This window comes from Pteropus medius, unplaced genomic scaffold (genome assembly GCF_902729225.1).
Source record: "Pteropus medius unplaced genomic scaffold, Ma_sr-lr_union100, whole genome shotgun sequence".
NCBI lineage: Eukaryota > Metazoa > Chordata > Mammalia > Chiroptera > Pteropodidae > Pteropus > Pteropus medius.
Window position 1 is genome coordinate 2300349 of NW_024349797.1, and position 21053 is coordinate 2321401.

Below are 21053 nucleotides of genomic sequence, written 5' to 3' on the forward strand. Positions count from 1 at the left end.
GTGCCAAAGCCAACACTGGCCAGGAACAACCCTATACCGTCCCTCCTGGGGGCCAACCTGACCCCACATTGGTGACCAAGCCTCAGCCTCAGAAATCACCTGGCTGTAAGAACCCAGCCCACGACACACCCAGCTCCGAGGAGGCAGCAGCTTCCCATTCCCAGGCACCAAGGGAAAAGACCCTTGGAATGCTAGTGGTCCCCACAGCCAAGAGTTCAGTAAGTTCAAAACTGCATTTTTCTTTTTCTTTTTAAGGGAAATTAATTCCTTTGTCTAATGTTATTGGAACAAAATGAACAAGATTTTAGGCATCATGCCCTTGCTTCAAAGAGCTATAACCAAAAGATCTGAGGGCAAGAAGTAAGCCGGTATTCCCCTAGTATGAATGAGGAACCTGGAAAGGGATGGGACGAAAGGCCCTTACTCCTTTAGCTCTCTCTCTCAGGCAGGATAGTGAGCAGAACATCTAACTAGGTCAACATCTTCAGAACTGGAAAGGTGCCCAGTCCTGTTGCCTTGGCCAGCTCGGACACCAGGAACTTCAATCATTCCACAAACCAAGCCTGAAGTCAAAATTCTGACTTCGCATTTGAAGAGCAAGGCAGCACCTCCCAAACACCTCTGGCCCTGCCAGTCTTGCCCAATCCCAGAAGAGAAACAGAATTCAAGTTATAAACTGCCTGTTAGCCCGGCCTGGGCCACTGTCCTTACAAGGCAGCGCTGAAGTTTTCCAAGTGAAATCAAATGTGCAGCGAGGATCCAGATGTTGGAATGACCTCTCTTTTCCACTGGAATCATTCAGAGTCCAAAGGAGAAATCCAGTTGCTAATGAAATACTCTTCAGAGCCTGTAAGAATCCTAAAGTTTAGCTGGAAGCTAAAGGAGTCAGAAAGATGTCCAAAAAGATTAAGAACAAGATGTGGATATTTTGAATGGCCTAAGTGGGATGCCCCATCTCCTTCTCCCACGTCCAGCGCTGTCCAGTTGTCCCAATCTGAGGGCTAGAACGGGGTCTAGTTTCTATGGTGGACACTTGTCCACTGGGCATGTGCACCCATCCTTAGGTTTCAGGCAACTGGTATTGTGAGACCTGGTGGGAGGCAGAGTTCCATCTGACACTAGGGAAGTTGTAACCTCCAGAATCTCACTCTACAAGACCCCCAACAGCGAGAACATGGACATGTGACCTAAGCTGGCCAACCAGATGCTCAGCTTTGCCTCTGGAGTGAGTAGCACAAAAAAGCAGAGGGAGCTCAGAACTCACTCTGGAGGGGCTGGTGGCATTCAGGTCAGCTAGTAGCAGTGATGCCAGGCCAGCTGCATCATCACCTTGGCTTTGGTTCCAACCACCCAACTTTCCACAGGTCCACATCGATTTCTGAGCCTCATTCTCCAGCCTTCCAGGGCATTCAGGGCATTACGAGACATCCTTCCAATGCATCACTTTTCCCCTGAATTTGGCCGGAGTCAGCTTCTGCATTTGTAGTCTAAGACCTGTACTCCCATAACCTGTCCTTCCACCTCCACTCTGGCTCCTCAACCCTGAGACAACATCTGTGCTCAAGCCTTTATCTTTTACTCTGTGAAAAGAGTCTAATTTAAACATCCACACATCTGAGAGGATCATAGCCACCTAATAATCACGAATATGGACAAATGCCATAAATGCTGAATATAACAACCTACTCTGTCTCTGGTTCTGACCAGATAACCCATTTGGGGCATTAATATCAGAAATTAAAGGTATTACTGCTCCCTTGGACTCTTCCTCATTTCCCCACCAGTTCGGAGAAAAGTGGACTTGGAGTCAGGAAACCTGGGCTCTAGAACTTGCACATATCACCTCAACCCTGGGAGAGGTGATACCTGCACTGCCTATTTCACAGGGAGGTTAAATCAAACAAGAAGCCGCCTGGCAAAGCCCCCGTAACCTCGTAATTCCTGAGTCAATCGTTATTTTCAGTCCTCTTTCTTGACATTCCCCAGTGATCAAGAGTTGATCAATCTCAATCCGACTTAATAAATACTTATGGAGAACTTTCTATGTACCATGGGCTGTACTAGGAATACAAAATCATGCTTTGTTTTCAGCTTCGATGACACCACGCTCTCTTGGTTTTCTCCCTTCCTCAAGGTCAGTTCCTTCTCTCTCTGTTGCTGATGACCCTTATACCCTGCCCCTTAAATGGTGATCCCCTCACCTCCTACTATGAGTTCTCCATAGGTGGTGCCATCTACTCCCCTAGCTCCAACTGCCTTCCATGTTCTGGTGGCTCCCAAATGTTTGCTCCAGAATGTCCAATAGATGGAGGGAGCTAAAAGGAGGCAATCAGGTTTGTTTAGAACTTGTCTTAAAGCTGTGGCTGCGCAGTAAGTAATCATTTTTAACTTAAATGATATTTTTGGGGGAGTGGTCTGGTTAGAGTTCATGGAGGGGCAACATCGCCCCAATGCCATCTCTTGGAGATCTCCTGCCGTAGATCTATGTGTCTAACTGCCCAAAAGACCTCTCTTGGCTCCCCTACAGGCATCTCCAACTCAACATGTCAGAAATTAGACATATCGTGTCTCCCGTAAATCCGCTGCTTTTCCTGTGTCTCAAGCAGAAAACTGAGCAAACGCTCTGACTTCTCCCTTGGTCCTCAAGGCCTGTCAACCCAAACCCCTTGACACCTTTATAATCCAGCTTCTCCCTCCTCCACTACTCTTCCATCTTGCCCCAGTGACCGCAATGACCTCCTTTCTGTTGTCTTTGCTGTCCACCTTCCTCCACATCCAGTCAATCCTCCCCACCACCGCTGAATGATGAATGATATTTCAAAAAGAAAATCTAATTTCCCTTCTCCCTACTCCCAACTCATTCTCTCGCACGCGCTCGTGCGCTCTCTCTCTCTCTCTCAATCTCTCTCTCTCTCTCTCAGCACCAGTTCTTCATCACACCCCACTGCTTGCAGTTCCCAGGGCCAACAGTGTTGTGACACGCCTCCACTTCAGGCCTTACCTGAGCTGTTCTCTGTGCCTATAATGCCCTGACTCCCTTTGCCACCTGGTGGACGCCTACTCGTTTCTCAGGACTCACCTCAAACATCAGCTCTTCCAGAAAGCCTCTGGTTCATTAATTCCACAGTGTTCATGCAGAGCCCTGGGGCCATCCCAGGCCTTTCCTAACAGTCCTCCGTCCTCTAGTCTGGCAGAATGACCAGTCCCACCTCTGAGCCCACGAGACCCCTCGACACGTTCACAGTGACATCCGTAGCACTAACTGCTCTTGGCTTTTGTGCATGTCTGCCTCCCTCACAAACCATGGGCACCTTGAAGGAAGAAGCTGAATCTTTTTTTTCCTTTGTATCCTCAGTACCTAGCACAGAGCTAAGCACACAGTAAGGAATCAATATACGTATGTAGTCTGAGTGAGTGTAAGAAGACAAGTGTGAGGGAAAGCACCCCGCGAACGTGATGGGCAGGATTACCACTGCTGCTGCTATGGCTGGTTTTCTTTTTCTCCATAATGTGGAGGTCAGATCCTAAATGCCAGTGAGATAGCTCAGCACAGCTCCCTTGGAGATGGCAGAGGAAATCCTGAGATTTTAACACCCCTAGCGCAAGTGGAAGTAAGGGGCGGGGAGTGGCTTTTGGCTCCTAAGTTGTCCCAGAGCACATGCTATTGGGAGGCTGAAGAAGAAGTGGACACAGATTCATACAGGAGATTCCTTGCAGACTCCTTACAAAAGCCTGCAATGGGGAGACCGTGGAGGGTTGACTGGGAAGGGGAGAGAAGGAGAGCAGACATAGAGGGCTAGGGCCTTAGAGCAGAGAAGTGTCTGCTACACGTGGGCACCGCCCTCTCCTAGCCCCGCACCAATGACAGGTCACTCCAAACAAAAGTCCTTCATCTGTAATCCTGGGTGATACAATACCGTTTAAAACCCACTCCATGGATCTCCTCTCCATGACAACCTGCTCACCTGTTCTAAGAGCCTTTCTTGCTTAACCTCACATGGTTATTTCCTAACTTATAAATCGGCCATCTATTCAGGGACGACCATGGACTAAGAGCCCTGAGCCTGCTGCCTGCTGTCTGTTGCCTCAGAGATATCAGAGCACAAGCATCTCAGCATGCTGAGTGAGACCAGTATTTAAACACACACATATTTCCTATTACATAGCTCCCAAATTCAAGCCAACTACTTTATCTGGTGCTCAGCCTTAGAAACTGTAATTTCTCCTAGAACAGGAGGAACAGGCTAAGATGAATTTAAGTATCAAGAGCCAGTATGCCTGCCACCTACCTGGTGCCCTCCTGAAGGACTCTCAAGGTTAATCTCAATTATAGTCTTATTTTTCACCTTACACACTAACTTTAGAAACTGACCCCCAGAAAATGCAACTCCACCAAATCCCATTGTCCTAGGAGACAGATGTAAAAACGAATTCCTTTTTCTTTCTGGGTACGGCCTATCTCAGAAACTATACTGCCAGCCTCCTGGGGGGAAGGAGCAGGTGGGATCCCACTTTGTATCCCTCATTGTGCTACATGTAGTGTTGAGAGCACTGCAGCTGCTCTGTAAATGCCCAGTGAGGACGGTTGGGTCTGCTTTAACTGGCTGTTCAAGAGGTACCAAGTCTGTGTTACCGGACCTTCTCGTGGGTCCCTCATGAGATGCCTGGGATCTTAGGAACTGGGAGGTTGCCTCCATTTCCTCAGTGTTGCCCAAAACCATATTCTGCACTTAGAAAACTCTAAGTAATCTTACTGGCCAGCTGAGGCTGGGTAGGAGATTTTAGGCACTTCACAGGTTGACAGCAGTTAAGATCAACTAAGATTGCAATGAGATAATACAGTGGTAAGAAGTCTATCAAAAAAGCACCCCACTCTCTTCTTTATTAAAGACTTCTCCTCCACCCTTTTGGGCCTTTTTTTTTTTTTTAAGTTTCCCCTTTTTAAAATCTTTGTATATGGCCTTACGGACACTGAAGAGATGGCATCCTTCGTTTACAAATATACATGCTGGAAGTATGGCTAAGATGATGAATGCAGGGTGGCAAAAGCAAATGGAATGCGGGGTTTGTACCCTGACTCTTCTGCTTATTGCTGTGTGTCCTTAGTGAAATCACTTACTCTCTCTGAACCTTAGTTAAAAATGAGAGTTACCATAGGATTAAATTCTTAACCTCAGGATTCTCTGAGATGTTGTTACTGCAGTTATTATAAAACAGGGGCTGGATAAAAACAGTCCCAAAGATCCTATTCAGTTGTAAGAATTGATTATTTAAGTGAAACGGCAGATTCTAGACAATATTGGCTTATTCAATACAGTTTATGCATAACTTTCCAAAAATAGTTTTCTATGTAGATCCCAGTTTCACCTGCATATGGTTCATCAACAACTTTCAGTTAAAAATGAATTCAGCATATTAGCTGCAACATTGCATATAGTCACAAAAGACTGGAACTACCCAAATCCTCTTCAATAGGAGACTAGTTAAATAAATTATGGGATTTTTATAAAGTGGAGAACAATTCAGCCATTGGGAAAAACGAGGCAGCTCTATATGCATTGATACAAAACAATCTCTAAGGCATATTAAGTGAAAAACACAGAATACAGAACCCTGTGTATAGTATGCCAGCATTTGTTTATATATTCATATTTCTTGTATTTGCAGAGGCTACACCTGGAAGCATAGCTGAAAAATGACAAACAGTAGTTGCCTAAGACACTGAAGGACTGAAGATATGAGAACCATTAAAAGATGAGAAATGTATTTTTCCAAGGTTTTATGTTATCAAATTTATCAATATTTTCTTATGACTTCTGCTTTGCATCTTTCTTAAAACTGTTTTTCTTCCCCCAAGGTTAGTTAAAATAGGTATTTATTTTTCTATTTCTATTGCATTTATAGTAATCTCTTGTCTATGTTAAAATTATTTTTCAGACTTACTGTACACTGTATAACTTATCATTTTTGAATTTTGAACTATATATATGTATTACATTTTTGAATAGAAAACTTGGGTGGGGGGAGAATGTACCAGATTTTATTTTTAAATAAAACAAATTTTAAAAATAATCTAGCTAATAGGGTATGTTTTATGGTATATGAATTTTATCTCAATTAAAAAAGAAAAAAATTAGTTTATACAAGGTTGAGATTCACAGCATGAGAACTGGGTGGAGACAACAGAATCCACCTAGTCAAGCCCAATGTTAGCGTTTAGTCAAGATCACCCCAAGACTCAGTTTTATAGTTTGGCCTGGTTTTATAGGTTTAGTACCTGTATAGGCAAAACAAACCTGCAGCCAACCAGGAAGCATCTCTTCGCCTTCCTCATAAGTCTTGCCTGAGAGTTGGCCCTATCTCCTATCAGTCTGGTTCCCTTGGGAGGCCAGGCCAACCCAGGCAATGAATGCTCTTCCCTGGGAGCTGGTGCTCGGGCATAGGACATTATGGGGCCGGTAAACCGGGCCCAAATCAGGACAAGGAAGCTGCACAAACACTGTCTGGCACCGAGGAGGAAGAGGTGCTGAACATGAGGCGCATGGTGAGGAGGCACCGAAGTGAGACTAACTGGCAGAAGGAGGCAGGGCAGCATTACTCAGAATAAAGATCAGGAACCACGGTCCTCGGTGCTTAGCTTGGCTATGGGTACCTATGCATAAGCGGACAGTATTGCCATTTGTATTATTATCACCATCGTTTATTGGGACTTGCTATGAGTGGAGTACCAGGCCCTGGGACACAAAGACATACAAAACAGGGACTTCCAGTTTAGTTGAAAAGTGACCATACTGATCTACCGAAACTCATGTTTAAGACTCAGAATAAAGGGTATAATCAGAGCCACGGCCCAAAGGAGAAGCTGAAAATCCTTGGACCGGGTTTCAAGGTTTTCTTCAGATTGGAGCCCCAGTGAATGTTACTGAAATTCCTGGGGGAGGCTCACAGGCTGAGACAGGGGACCCTGAACAGAAGGACTGGACGGGAGGCAAGATCAAGCCAAGTGGAAGAGAGGAAAGAGGAGGCATTCCAGGCTTCCGGGAAGGCATAGGAGGTAGGAATGCTGCCACCAGCAGTTTGGACAAACACACAGAGTGGGTCACTGGGTCAGCGTGGAGGTTCAGGCAGGAGAGCAGCGGAGGGCAGACCCCTGTGCAGAAGGCCCTGACTGGCAGCCTAGAAGTTTGATCCTTACCATGCAGACAGTGGGGAGTCATTGAAGATTGCTGAGCAGGAGGGTGACCCTTGCAAACAGGCATTTTAAGTGAGATTACAGAGGAGCCCTTTATCCCAGGCTTATTCAAAGCCCTGTGTGTATTTCAAGTGGCACTTGAGACAGAAGTCGTAAAGCAGTGCCCTGTGTCATGTAGACGCGGGGGTGGGGTGGAGGAGTTTAAGGGTCTCACAAAGAGATGCTTCAGTGAGGAGAAATGAAGGGGGACACGTTTTAAAGAAGGAAACAAATTTGCAGGACAGAACTGCCTGGCGTCTAGTCTAGAAAAGGCAGCACTTTCTTCAGAGTGTGGAATACCCTCTTTTGGCTGGGGGTGTTCTGCCTCCTCTTTTGGAGGTTAGTCATGATGTCAAAACACCAGTTTGTGGAATAGGGAGTGAGGCAGCTGGGCGGAGGCAGATGAACTGAAATATAAATATGGGGCCTGGAGAGCACAAAAGGCCTCCATTCTAAGACGACTCTCTTGCAGGGGACTCCTCCATCTGCCTCTCCCAGGGGTGCCTTGGGGTTTTTTCCAGGGCTGCTGAGCTCTCTAATAACCTCCAACAGTTTTTTCTCTAAAACAATAAAATGATGTTTTAATTCTGTCAAGTTGTGATTCGGAACTTTTTAAATATTATTCCTAATTATGCATAGTGAGGCAGCAGGCAGGGCCGCTCAGGGGCCGTGAACGGGGCAGCAACTTCAGGCCGTAAACCAACATTTACGTAAGGTGGGAAAGGAAGTCAGGATTAGTTTCCGGCTGCTGCGTACAACTGCAGGGCAAGCTCTGAATGCAGAGGCAAAGCTGAGCAAGCCAGGGGCAGGGCCTGAGTCATGCACAAAACCCAGTCAGGTCGAACTGGAGATATGAGCAGGCTGCTGCTCCAGGTGGCTGCACAACTCCAGGGATTGGGCTTCCTTCTTTCTCTGGCCTTTGCAAAGGGTCCCTCTCCTCCGCTCTCCTGCACCAGCTCCTTTGGGCACTTTTATTCTCTCCGGGTTCTATATGAACACAAAGGATTACAAACTCAAAGCTGTCTTTTCTTTGGGGCCAGAAGGGGCTGTTCCTATCCTCTGTCCCTCAAGCCCAGCGGTAGGCCCCAGCAGGCCATTACTAAAGCAGCCCTGGTAAAGCGAGGCAGCTAACCAGAACCTTGACAGTCAAACCTAATAAAAACCCAAATGTACCCAGAAGAAGGGGTTGTGCAATTCACAGGAATTCCTACCGTGGTGATGTTTTCGCTCTAAACCTCATTCCCCTGTGGCAACTGTGTCCATATATCCCAGAATTCCCAGAAATGTTCTAATTTCACATGTTCCCTCGAGTCTCTGGAAGTACAAAGGTGTTTGCCAGGGACTGTGCCCTAAAGTTTGACAAAAGGTCACTGTGCCTGTGACACACAGCAGCATGAGGCTGCAAAACAGCATTTTCCTTCCAAGGTGAAACTCAGTTACTTGGTTAGAGAGAAAACGAGGCACAGGGGAGCTCCAGTGTGCCAGGACCATCGGTACCTTCCACTCTGAGCAGAGAGACTGCCTAGGCACTGCAGTGGGGTGATGCCACTGAGCCACACCGTACGCCCAGCAGGGCTGTGTGCTGCCCGATGAGAGTGGGCTGAGATTTGGGACGTGAGAAAAATGGCTCTACGTGCAACCTGTACATGCTTTTTGACTGTGTCTCTGAGACCCTCAAGGAGAACGTATCGCCTTCGTTCCACACTTGCAGGTTTAGATCCCTTACTGCAGCGTGGCAGCTCAGTGGGTGTGAGGACTGTACAGCAGGCCTTGCTCAGGAAGTGGGTCTGGGTGCTCCTCTGGAGAAAATATACATGAGTCCCTCCTCTGCCTCCCCCATCCCCACCCGAGACACCATCACAGACACAGCCTCAAAGCCCCAGCGCTCTTCCCTTTGCCCAGAACACAATAAAGGAATTAGGACCCACCTACTAAGTTTCTGCAGCTGACACTTCAAGGCTCAAAGTCTAGCTTGCCAGCCAGTTTAGTCACACATGTCTGACGTGTCCTCTTTGTAACCAAGCCCCAATCAAGCCACCCGTGCAATTCTGCTAATTCAAACTGCCTTCCCGTTTAGGGAGGTTGATAGCCATCTCCCATCTCCCTTTCCTGCTGACGTCATCCCACATTTTCTACAGACACCAATAAGGGTACAGCTCTTGGGATAGTTTTCAGGCTAAGGTGGGAGTGGAGGGACCCTGTCTTCACTTGGGCATTTGGCAAGCTGTCCTAAGTTAAGGGAGAAGCAAGGAAATAAATCACCTAGCTAAGGTTAAAGGCCAAAAAGACCTGAGTGGTGACTGCAACTCAGGCCCAGATCTATCTTGGCTATTTGCAATGCAAATCTGCGTTTTGTTCTCTGCTACCGAGGTCTTGCACAATAGCCTGTGTATAAACATCCACACCAACAATGCCTTACTGTGCAATCGCGCTGTAATTACAAGCAGGCAGGAAGCTGCTGCTAGGAACCGCACCATTCAACCTCTAGCCATCCCGTGTCGGAGTCTCCACCGCACGAACGTACATTCCTGCACACACCGACGCGTCCCCGCAGCTGCCAGGCCACTGCCGCCACAGTTGCAGTCCCCTAGCCAGGGACCCGGGACCACCTGCTTGGCCCGGCAGCCTCGCGTTACTTTGCAGGGTTGTCATAAACATCTCAGCTGTTCTTTAAAAAAAAAAAATCCTGCGCCACGAGGGTACCGAGAGCGGCGGGAACCACCATCAAAGTTCCCCAGCACATTCCTGCAGCCCCAGCAGTTTCAGAAAACAGAAAAGAGCGACACGCCACACAGTCCATTGGAAGCGGGTTTCGGAGTTTTATATAGAAAACACTCACATATGTACGTGGGTGTGCTGATAGTTTTTATGGCTAAATTGCAAAGTGTTAGGCCTTAGTGATTACTGTCAGGTTTGGCACATGGTGGGGGAGGAAATAAGGTGGGGAGTCAGGAGGGATTTGTTTGAAGGGGGCTTGGGGGCAATTCTGGTTTTGCTTTTTGGAAATACAGAGAGTTGTTTTCCCAAACTTCCGAGTTGCTCAGCTCTTCGTCACTGGAGGGCCAAGCAAAGAAAACTGGGGGTAAAGTTGCTGTAACTTCCTTCCTGCGACCTCACCGGGGACTGCGAAGAGGAAGAGCACGCTTCCCCGGGAAGCACAGGCGGGGGCCGGGAGCGGGGGGCCGGGAGCGGCGGGCCCCCGCCTTTCGGCCGGGGACGAGGGGCGGAGGACTGGCCCCGGACGCAGGCCGCGGAAAGCCCCTTCCCTGCACCCCTCCCCTCGCAAACGGCGCCTGAAGCTGCCCGCCTGCAGCCCAGGCTGTTTTAAGTCCCGCGGCAAATCAGCGACCACAGGGGCACAGCCCGGACCCCCGACCGCGTCGCCGAGCTCCCTCCCTGCAGCGCCCGCCGCACCCTGGCGCCCAGCGCGGCCGGCCCGAGCGGGCCCGCCACATACCCGCCCGCGCGGCCAAGCCCCAGCCCGGACGGTTTCCGAGCCCCACGGCGGCTCCCTGGCGGCGGAGGGGGCGCCGAGCCCACAGCTCACCTGCGCGCTCGATCCCGGGGCTGCTCCGAGGGGTGCAGGGCGCAGGCGATCGCGGCCCGCAGACTCAAACTTTGTTGCTCTCGGGACGGCGCAGTCGTCACTTCCTCGCGGCCCGGGCTGTGACCCAGCAGCTCGCGCGGTGGCGCGCCGGGCCCTGCAGCCGCCCGCCCGCCCGCCCGCCCGCGCGCCCTGGGCCCCTGGCCTCGTCTGCCGGGCTCTGCGCCCTCGGTTGCAGAAAGAAGTCGGCGGCTGTCTGCCGAGCCTGCACCCCTCTGGGGAAGGCTCGCTCCAGCCGGGTCGTTTCCGCGCGGAAAAAGTGCGGTCAAGCCTGTTTTCGGGCTGGGTATGGAAAGAGGTGTTGGGGTTCAGGGAGCCCAGAGAGCTGGGGTTCCAGGAGAAACACACCCAACCCACAAACACAGCGGCGGGGGAAGAGAAAGTTTTCCGTTGGGTGCTGAGCGAGAAGGTCATGTCAGAAAAGAGCGTGCTCTGTGTTTTGCCAAATAACGCCTAAGAAGGGCCTTAAAACACCGGTCTCCTTCCTACATTTCCTCAAAAGGTCCGCACGCGTGTCCTTAGTGATTTCCACTGGTGTTAAGTGTGTAGCATGTTTACTATACCATACTTAAGGGGAATGTGGGGTGGGCTATTCAGCGCCTAAGTTAGGGCTGCAAAATGGTTTCTATTCTAATCCTACCCCTACGATTTCCACCTCTTCCTTTACACTCAGCACAGAAGATCTCTGGGGCCTGATGCATTCCACGTTTCACCACCGGCCAAAAGTGACTTAGAGGGTAGGGTGGAGTGCTGAGGAGAGGAGCTTCAGGCAGGAGTCGTTCTGAAACTTATCATTGCCCCAAATAAATTTGCTCACCTTATTAAAAACTACAACAAAAAGCCACCTTTGGTTTCTGGTAAAAAACAACAAAGTAGTTAAACAGCAGTCTTTAGGGAAGAATTCCTGATCCAGTGAAGTTGGAAAGAAAAACGGAGGTTAGCCTTTGCTGTGGCTTAAAAAAAAAAAAGGCAGACATTTGAAACTGCAGTGGAGGGCTTTCATAACAGAAACATTAGCTTCATTGTAGCTTGTTGTGGAAAACAGGGAGCTTTTTAAAAGGTGGTTCAAAAGCATCAGTTAGCACTTAGGACTCAACAATTTTCTTTTTTTCCCCAATACTGCTTCTACTAGCACATTGGCCAGATCGCAGAACCTCCCTTTTCAATGTTTCATCTTCTTAATAAAGTACAGGAAACTGTAGCGTTGAGTGAAGCCTTTGTCCAGAAAGGTGGATGTGAAACTGATGGAAAGTGACATCTGGGAAATGATCTGCAAGCCTGCTGTTAATACCTAACGGGAAGCCACAAACACAGACTTACCCAGAGACTAGGAGTATGAGGATCAAAGTTCTCCTAGCAACATGAAATCCCCCACATTGCAGCTCTTATGCACTAGTTCTGATTTTTACTGAGACATTGTTAATGGTACTATATAAATAGGAAATGTACCATGTCAGAAAAATAATATTGTTTGAGAAATAAGTGCATTATTAGACTTTCAATAATTATAATTCTCTGAAATTTTCATGACATCACACTATCGTGAGGAGACCTTGGAGGGATTGCCCATTTCAGTTTTGTAACAGAGAGAAGCAATTCTTTATTGCATTCTGCTTAAGGCAAGCAAAGACATAATAAAGAGGAATAGAGAGACTATGTCACCCAGGCTTCTAAAAACAATCATGTGATACTCTGCTAGAACAAGAGCAGAATATTTCTCGTTCAGGATTGTCATTCTAAATTCTCAGTCACAATTTCATGAATATTCAGTATTTCTGCATGCCCGGGAATAATTAGCCAAAGTGTAAATCTGTGAAGGCTTGACACTTAAATATGCACACACACGCGTTGCTTTTTCTCTGTATAGGGTGGCATTTGCTGGAGTACTGCAAACTGTGGAAGCTGTGGTAGGCAGCCTTGAGGACGCCCCCTGCTAATGATCCCATAACTTCTGGTATTCACACCCTATGTGATCCCCTCATCTTGAGTGTGGACTGGACTAACTAACTCAGTTCTAACAAATAGTATATGCTGGCAGAAGTCATGTGACATCACTGCTGAGATTAAGTTATAAAAAAATCTGTGGCTTCCATCTTGGGTGCTCTGTTTCTTTCTCGCTCTCTCAGATCACTCTCTGTGGGGGAAGCCAGCTGCCATGTCATAAGGCAGCCTTGTAGACAGGGATCGAGGCCTGCCAACAACCACATGAGTTAGCTTGGAAAGGGATAACCCCCACCATGCCAGCTGAGCCTTAGGATGACACCTTCCACTCCAGCCAATAGCTGCCTCATGAGAGCCCTTGAGGCAGAGGCATTGAGCTAAGCTGTCTGGATTCCTGACCCACAGAAACTGTAAGATAATAAATGTTCGTTGTCTTAAGCTGCTATATATGTTGGAGTCATTTGTTACGCAGTCATAGATAACTAACACGTAGGCCAAAAGAGAAGTCAATGTGGGTCCAGTGACAATCCCACACAGCCTTCCTGGTCTGTCACCTGGAAAGCAGAACATGGAGAAAGAGGCAGGGTCCTAGACGAGACTTAAGTGTAACACATACATCCTAAGAACAGAAGAAGGCCCAGCCCTCACTCTTTCAACAGAGCAAGGGTCATCTTTGAATTTAAACTAGGTCAGAAGGTGTGGGCTGCTGCACAGTCCCAGGCAGCCCTGGTATTGGGTGTCACCAACCTGATAGTACGTGCAGATGTCTCTATGTCACAAGAATTGACATCTGTCCAGGTGTCCACTTCCTCCTCATTGGGGCATCTACCCTGATCCCCAAGGCCTCAGCATAATCAGTGACCATGGGGTCAGGCCTTGGTCCTGGGAAGAGAGCTAAAAAGAAGAGCCTTCAATCCTAGCAGCCAGAAAAGATAGATGATTTCAGTGGAGGGTCTAAATATTAGAAAGAAAACCTTATGGTCCTGCAGCGAAAGAGCAAGCCATGGACTATCTCTGATAAGTATTACCTCCACAGTGCTTCCAGGGCTACAAAGAACATTCTGTCCACCTGATGGTTCCTGTCTCTTAGCATTATTTCCTCTCTGACTGGAGCAAATTATTTACTTTAAAAACATAAAACAAAGTTTTAGGAAGCAGGAAAGATGTTATACCCCTTCATCCCAGGGCAGGCATCTACTGGTGTCCTCCACATTCCCCTCCCCTCAGCCAATCTTGTACAAGCTGGCGATTGCAAAGCCTGTTTCTGTTTTCCCTCTAGAGACACTAGACTCTGATTTTTTCTCGTGTGCAGTGGCCGCAGCTGCTGTGTTGCCATGCAGTCATCTGGTTGCTAGGACTTGTGAGGTTGTGGATGTGCCAGAACGTGAATCTATTAATTTAACAGGAACTAGGCTCAGCACATATATTTCTTGTTAGCTTTGCTACCTAAACTACATCGAACGCGTTCAGCAATGGGAACGTTTCCTAGAGTCTGGCTTTGCAAAAATGCCAAATGCCCTGAATTTTGAGTCTGCACAGTCAGTTTTATGTTATTAAGTTATCGTGGAGGGCATAAAGGCATTCCAGCACAAGTTTGCAAACAGGTCAGCTCTGGGAAAAAATTAAAGGGAGGGAAATAGTCTGTGATCTTCATTCTTTGCACTCAGCAGTCCTTTCTGCAGGAGGTATATGTATTAATTTGTGCAGGAAACCTGCTCGAATTAGCTCATCTGAAAAGAGCTCACTGACAAGGCCTGAGTTCCCCAACACCAGAACTAGGTGATATGTGCCACGATAAGAGAAACCACTGACCTTTGCTGTGGAGCACACAAACTGGCATTTTTCATAAAAGTCTGTTTACTCAGGGATGTGCTACTCATAGGGATGCAAAGATGAAAAGGAGAGAGTCTCTCTCAAGTGAGAGAGAAAGACCTGTAAATTACAATACAGCATGAGAAGTTTTATAATTGAGCTTTGCCTAGGGCATTAAGATTACGGAGAAGGAAGCAAGTAAGTTTGCTTGAAGATGGGGACATAGGTCACCAGTGTTTTCTTTCAAAAACAATATTTAAAATTATCAGGTGCATTGCATTAAGTAATAATAAGTATTGTTTTGTGTAGCCTTTGTTCCGGTTGTGTACAATATGTGCATATGTATATGGGTCACAACGTAAAACATATTTCCTACATGCAGACAAAAAAGTATGAAAGTTCTGGGTTTAGAGAGTAATAAATAACTACTGTACCCTGAGGGCCTATGATGGCCAGGCTTCAATGTGTTGTCCCATTGTAGAGTTGAAGAAACTAGTCATGACTTAAGAGACTTCCAAATCCTTCTGAATGCTCCTTCCTTAATAAATCAAAGCCAAGCCTAAAGGACCAGCTCCTTGAGTCCTCTCTGAACAGAGGAGAGGCCAGCTAGGCCAGCTCTAGGGCAGTGAAAGAGCAGGCACCTCCTTTCTGATCTGCCTGCTGGTAGTAGGGGAGAGAGGAGAAAAGAAGGTCAGAAGTGCATCATGTTTTTCCCTCTTCTCCAGGTCTTGGATGGTAATGAGAAAGGTGCATTACCTAACGAGTGTTAGTGCAAGCACAGAGGGGCTCTTACCCAGCTTCCCACTGGGATTCTGGGATGAAGCTGCCTGCAAGGCAGTTTTATACCAAACTAGAGCAGCCATGTCAGAATGAACCTGGTGGGGAAGCCTGGGTAGGCAGAGAAAGGCTCTGAGGTTTAGTTGTCCCAAGTCCCCACAGTTCCCACATGGCATGGCTATCATGTTGAGAGCCAACAGCCTGCTGTGGGATGGCCCTGGTGGGGCAAGGTGACATGCAGCTAGTTCAGGGGAGAATCAGGGATCTGCACCAGTGAGAACACAGGAGAAATGAGTACCAAGTTGCAAAGGGGAGAAGCCAGGGCTCAGAGATAGGTGAACCACAGTTCACCTATCATAGCCAGGACCATCAGAGGCCTGCAGAGCAAGCAGGACCCGAGAGGACCAGGCAGCTCGATATGGTGGTTAGGAACAAGGATTCTGGACTGCCCACACACTGGCTGGCTTCAAGTCCCATCTCTGCCACATAATACCAGTGTGACCTTGGACAAATTGCCTATCCTTTCTGTGCCTCAATTTCCTTAGCTGTAAAATGAGGACGATAACCATTGTACATATTCGATAAGATTGTTATAAGAATTAAATTAGTTTGTGAAGCTCTTATATATAAGTGTTCTCTAAGTGTCAGTTAAATAACTAAATCATTTATCAACCAAAAGGATTCTATATGGATCTCACATGTATCCGAGACCCCCAAATTGCACTTTCAGTTAAAAATCTCCCCAATCCTCAGCTCAGGGGGAGAATCAGGTCAGCTACAGACTGTACATTTAAGATGTAGTGTGAGTGAAAAGGTTTGACCCCTCTACACAGGCCAGCTGGAAAGATAGACATAAAGCAGATCTTCACATTGACTTACCTCTGAAATTCACAAGGGGACTGCAATAGGCAAAATAACAGTCCTCCCCAAAATGTCCATGTCCAAATCCCCAGAGCCTGTGAATATATTCGAAATGTGACAAAAAGGAATTAAGGTTGAGATGGACTTAAGGTTGCTAATTAACTGATCTGCAAATAAGGAGCTTATTATGGATTTTCAGGGTGGACCAATGTAATCACAGTGGTAAAGGAAGGTAGAAGAGGAATCAATCAGAGTGAGATATAACTAGGGAAGAATCATCAGAGAGATTTAAGTCTTTGAAGATAGAGAAAAGGAGTCATTATCCAAGAAATGTGGGTGGCTTCTCGAGCTGGAAAAGGCAAAGAAAAGGATTTCTCATAGAGACGCCAGAAAGGAATCCAGCCCCACTGACACCTTGATCTTAGCTTATAAAATAAAAATCTATTGTTTAAATTACTAATTTTGTGGTAATTTCTTACAATAGCCACAGGAAACTAATGCAGTGGAATTTCACAAACATCATGTATTAGATACGTGTGTTTCATTGGGTATTAGAAGACCCAGTTTTCAGATTACAATTTGAGCAGGAGGCCTGACTGGGTGGGCCAGGCAAAGTTCCAGGATGCTAGCTAACCGGGAGGTTCCCAGAGTGACAAGCCACTAGAAACTCTAAGACAGTACCTTGAAAGTTCAATCTGTATACAGTCCCCTGGCTTAGGAATGAACTTTAATTTACAAACTATTTTTTGGAGCTTCTTCTCAGACTTAATAGCTCTTGGTGCTAACGGGCCACAGTGTGGAGGCCAAGTGTAGAAAAGGTTAACAAAAGTAAAACCAAAGGCAATGGTCAAAAGCTGCTATGGAAATTCTGTGCATTTGATGAGTTCCGTTCTCCATTAAGGCTGTATGACCACCCAAGGTTTGCAAATTAATCTTTCTTTTTCACAATAAACAGAAAAATACAAACTCAAGAGTCAAGGCAATCTCCAGAGCATTCCTGGGATCCAGGTTGGCCAATAATGCTGGAGTTCAATCACCCTGCACAGGTTGTTTTTTCCTCTTTGAGACAGGTGAATATTTATTGATGCGCATAGCTCAAAGGTTGAGCTCACTGGACAGAAAGTAGGAATTCTTTTCACAGTCCTCTGCCAGTAACAAATATTGGTCCCGGGACGTTAGTCTTAGCATTAATGCAGAGGTACTGATGAGTTCACAGGCCAAAAGGGTGCTAGACATTCATGAGATGACATTAGGTCTTGTGACTTCTTATGGGAAGAAGGAAGTCCTCTCCTTCCGGGTGTGGTACTATTTGAGGATTACAACAAAGGACATATACTGTGGCAGTATATAGAGTCTGTAAGCAGCCATAGCTCTTTGGGGATCTTTACGAACTGAAATTCTTCACAGTAGCTCCAAGGAACTGTGTATAAAAGCTGTAGTTTGTGTATTGCTTAGACAGGGAAAAAGACCTCATGGATACCCCCCCCCACCTTATTTATCTCCTACTTCTTAATTCTCCAGAAGGTAATGAGATGGAAGGACCACTTTGGATGGCCAGCTCTAAATTATATTTATGTTATGTTTATATTTAGAGCAGCCCACCACACCAGCTGGATGATCTGTGGCCTTCCTATTACTCTTTTAGAATCACCGTCTTAATCTGTCCCACTAGAATGGCCTTTGCCCTGTAGTGTTGGGTTTTGCCTGGTTTACTGACATAATTTTTGCCCTTTGACCCTAGTCAGAGGGTCTAGTCACTGACTCACCTGCTAGGCTCTCACTGCCTGAGTCAAGTTGATTGGTTAATTCCCATCTAATGTGGTAGCAAAGATACTGTGGACCTGTGGAATGACACAGAATCCCTCTGTGGATCATATCCCAGCTACTTGTGTGGTTCTGGCAATGGCTGTGAGCTGCTGTCCTAAGCTGCATTGGCTTTCCTTTATCCCAGGACTTCATCCTCTTCCAGGAAAAGGAATAAAATTAACAGCCTGAGATCTTAGAGTCAGAGGCCTGGATTCTGGGTCTTAGTTATAAATACAAATTAGCTGCCTCAGAGATGGAGCCCACATAACAAATAAAGTCTGTTTTCATATAGTCCTTGTTTCAAATGAAAGACTAGACCAAATCAGAAGTCTTGTTGATTGGTGACTGGCAAACCTTACCTCACTGATTACAGATATTGATGTAAGAGATAGTTGTACGTCCACACATGACTGCAGTGTGGCCACTGTGGGTTCTCCCAGCATGTACCATCTCCAGCAAACAGATAACATTTGGAAGGCTACATTCTTCTCCCTTCTGTGGAGCTATGGAGCTTCTAGAGATTTCTAATAGCTATGCAAAGGAATTATTTGAGTTGTCTAAACCCTATCACAGCAGTGAATTGAGGGCTACATGCATCAAAAAGTGAGACATAGGCCAAAATCTGCAAAGAAGCCTCCAAATGCTCTTTCCATAACTGAAACCAATAAGAATCAATATAGAAAGAATGGGATTAATCAACCTGTGCTTCTATCTCCCCATCCTCTCCACCCCTTGCCCTCTGATGTAGCTAGAGGACTGAGAGCTCACTTGCCACATATGTACTTAACTACATTTAGTGGGAGACAATTCTCCATGGGTCTGTCACATTTCTGCATGCCTTGTGAGCAGCCACTGACTGCCATTTGTTCCAGACTATGAGATAGTGTCTTTCTCAGAGCAAAATGCAGGAATGCTTGCAGCCAGTTATTTGAGATCTGGTTCCTTGGTATTTAAGCTTTAGGTTCCTCTCTTGCAATGCATTTCACTGTGCGTACGTGTCACCCGGCCCTCTTTACACTGGGGTTCAGGGAACCAGCATTAGAAAATGCAAAGGCTCCTGCTACTGTTATTGCTGAGAGTTAAGAAGTCCTTTGTTTCTGACCTAGAAGTCTTGTGTATTCTGCCAGCATCCATGGGACTGCCCGCTAACTTGTTAGCTTGCAAAAAGGTTAAAAATCTCCTTTTTTTAAATAAAGAATTTATTTAAATAGATAGATAGATAGATAGATAGATAGATAGATAGATAGATAGATAGATAAAATATCAGAGCCTTCACAGTTCTTGACAACCTCTCAATTCTCTCATGTAACATATCCCCTCCACCCTCTTTCAAGCCACCTCGATAGTTTGGAGCAAGGAGAAACTACTCATACAGAGGTTGGGGCAGACCAAAGGCCCAAATTAAAGAGCAAGGCTGAAGCTAGAGCAGGACTGAAAGATTAGGAAGCTTGATTCAAGCCCCAGACCAGAGGAGGATCATTTTAATTTCGGGCTGTTTATAGCTATAGTTTTGGTTATATGTTCCAGTCACCTGACTGATAGGCAATTCTAAACATTCTTAGGTGAACAAATTCATCAGTTTTCTCATATGTAAAATGAAATGAGTTGGATTAGATTATTTCTGAGGTTCCTAGCTATAAAATTTATGCTTTATGAATTTTTAACAGGGCTGCTTAGCACACACATTAGGCACTCAACCTGATTTAAATTAATAATTGCAAAGAAGATTGTGGTATAATGTAAAGAACATTAGAAGTTAAGAAGCCTCAATTTCAGATTCAGTTTGCCAGTACCTAGCTGTGCGACGTTAGACAAGTCATTTTCCTTACCTTAAGGAGGTAAGTATGGAATTGTATACACAGGTGGTTCAAGGATATGGCATTAAATTACACAGCGAGAAAGTAAGTTTCTTTGCAATGTTTTTATTTTTCTGATTATGTCAAAAAGAGGGTCTTAGTTTACTGCTGGTAAACTACGTGTCTTTTTAACAACTCTTTGACATCTACTAGTCTCCCTTTTGGCAAAGAGAGAAAGTATCAAGCTCAGACACTATCACTAGCTAGAGAGTATTTAATAACATTGCCTAGCTGTTGTTGCTTTATTTTTGTTTTGACTTCTGTTAATGGTAAATAATATAAGTTTTCCATCTATAAGAATGATACCAAGTTTCCTTTAAAAGTCAATTTATTATAAAAGTGTTCTAAAATTTGCTGTGGGAATGGTTGCAAACTCTTGACTATAAAAAATAGAAAATTGTATATCTTGTATGAGTGAATTGGATGGTATGTGAATTAATATCTCAGTAAAGTTGAGATACTAATGGTTTAAAAAACAAATACATTAAAGTAAAAACAGAGTAAATTAAATAAAATATTAAGCAAAAAATAGTATAGGTGGTCAACTGATACAGAAAAAGTTGTATAGGGGATACAGACCAAAGTTTGGGAAAACACTAGTGGTCTCCAGAGAAAACACACTTGCTGGCGATATGATTTCGGACAAAGTTCTTCATCTTTCTGAGCCTGTTTCCTTGCTCGCAAAATAAGAATAGTAACATTTCCTTTGATTTGTTAAGAGGAAGGTAACGTAACATCTGAAATCTTCAGCCCAGGGCCCAGCACATAGACAACTTCTGATGGGAAGTGGCTGGTGGCTTGACAGAGCACCCACCATGGTGCCAGCCCTGGCCTCTCACATGTTAACTTCCACATCCTCATAATAACCTTGTGCAATAAGTTCTGTTATTCCCATTCGATAACCCTATGGAGTAGATATTCTTATCCTCATGTTACAACTGAGTGAGCTGAGGCTCAGAGACGTTAAATAACTCGCCTGGTGTCATAGAACTAGTAAACGACTCCAGATGAGGTTCAAACTCTGATTTGTCTGAGGTCAAAACTCTGTTCTTTCCCCTTCATGACATTGCCCCCTCCCACCAACCTCCAAGCCAGACCTGATTAAATAGGACCCACCTGGCTATAGAGAGGGAAAGGGGAACACAGACGGAGCCCTGCTTTTCTG

The 21053-nt window shown here is 45.9% G+C and overlaps 1 protein-coding gene across 1 annotated transcript in view; it reads right to left on the reverse strand.

Moving 5' to 3' along the window:
- The window catches only part of MIDEAS (mitotic deacetylase associated SANT domain protein), a 62619-nt gene extending 51708 nt beyond the window's left edge, over positions 1-10911 (reverse strand). The window contains exon 1 of the mRNA XM_039883743.1: positions 10779-10911. The gene's annotated coding sequence lies outside the window, so the exon portion shown is untranslated. The remainder of the gene's footprint in view (positions 1-10778) is intronic.
- Between the last annotated feature and the right edge of the window lie 10142 nt (positions 10912-21053).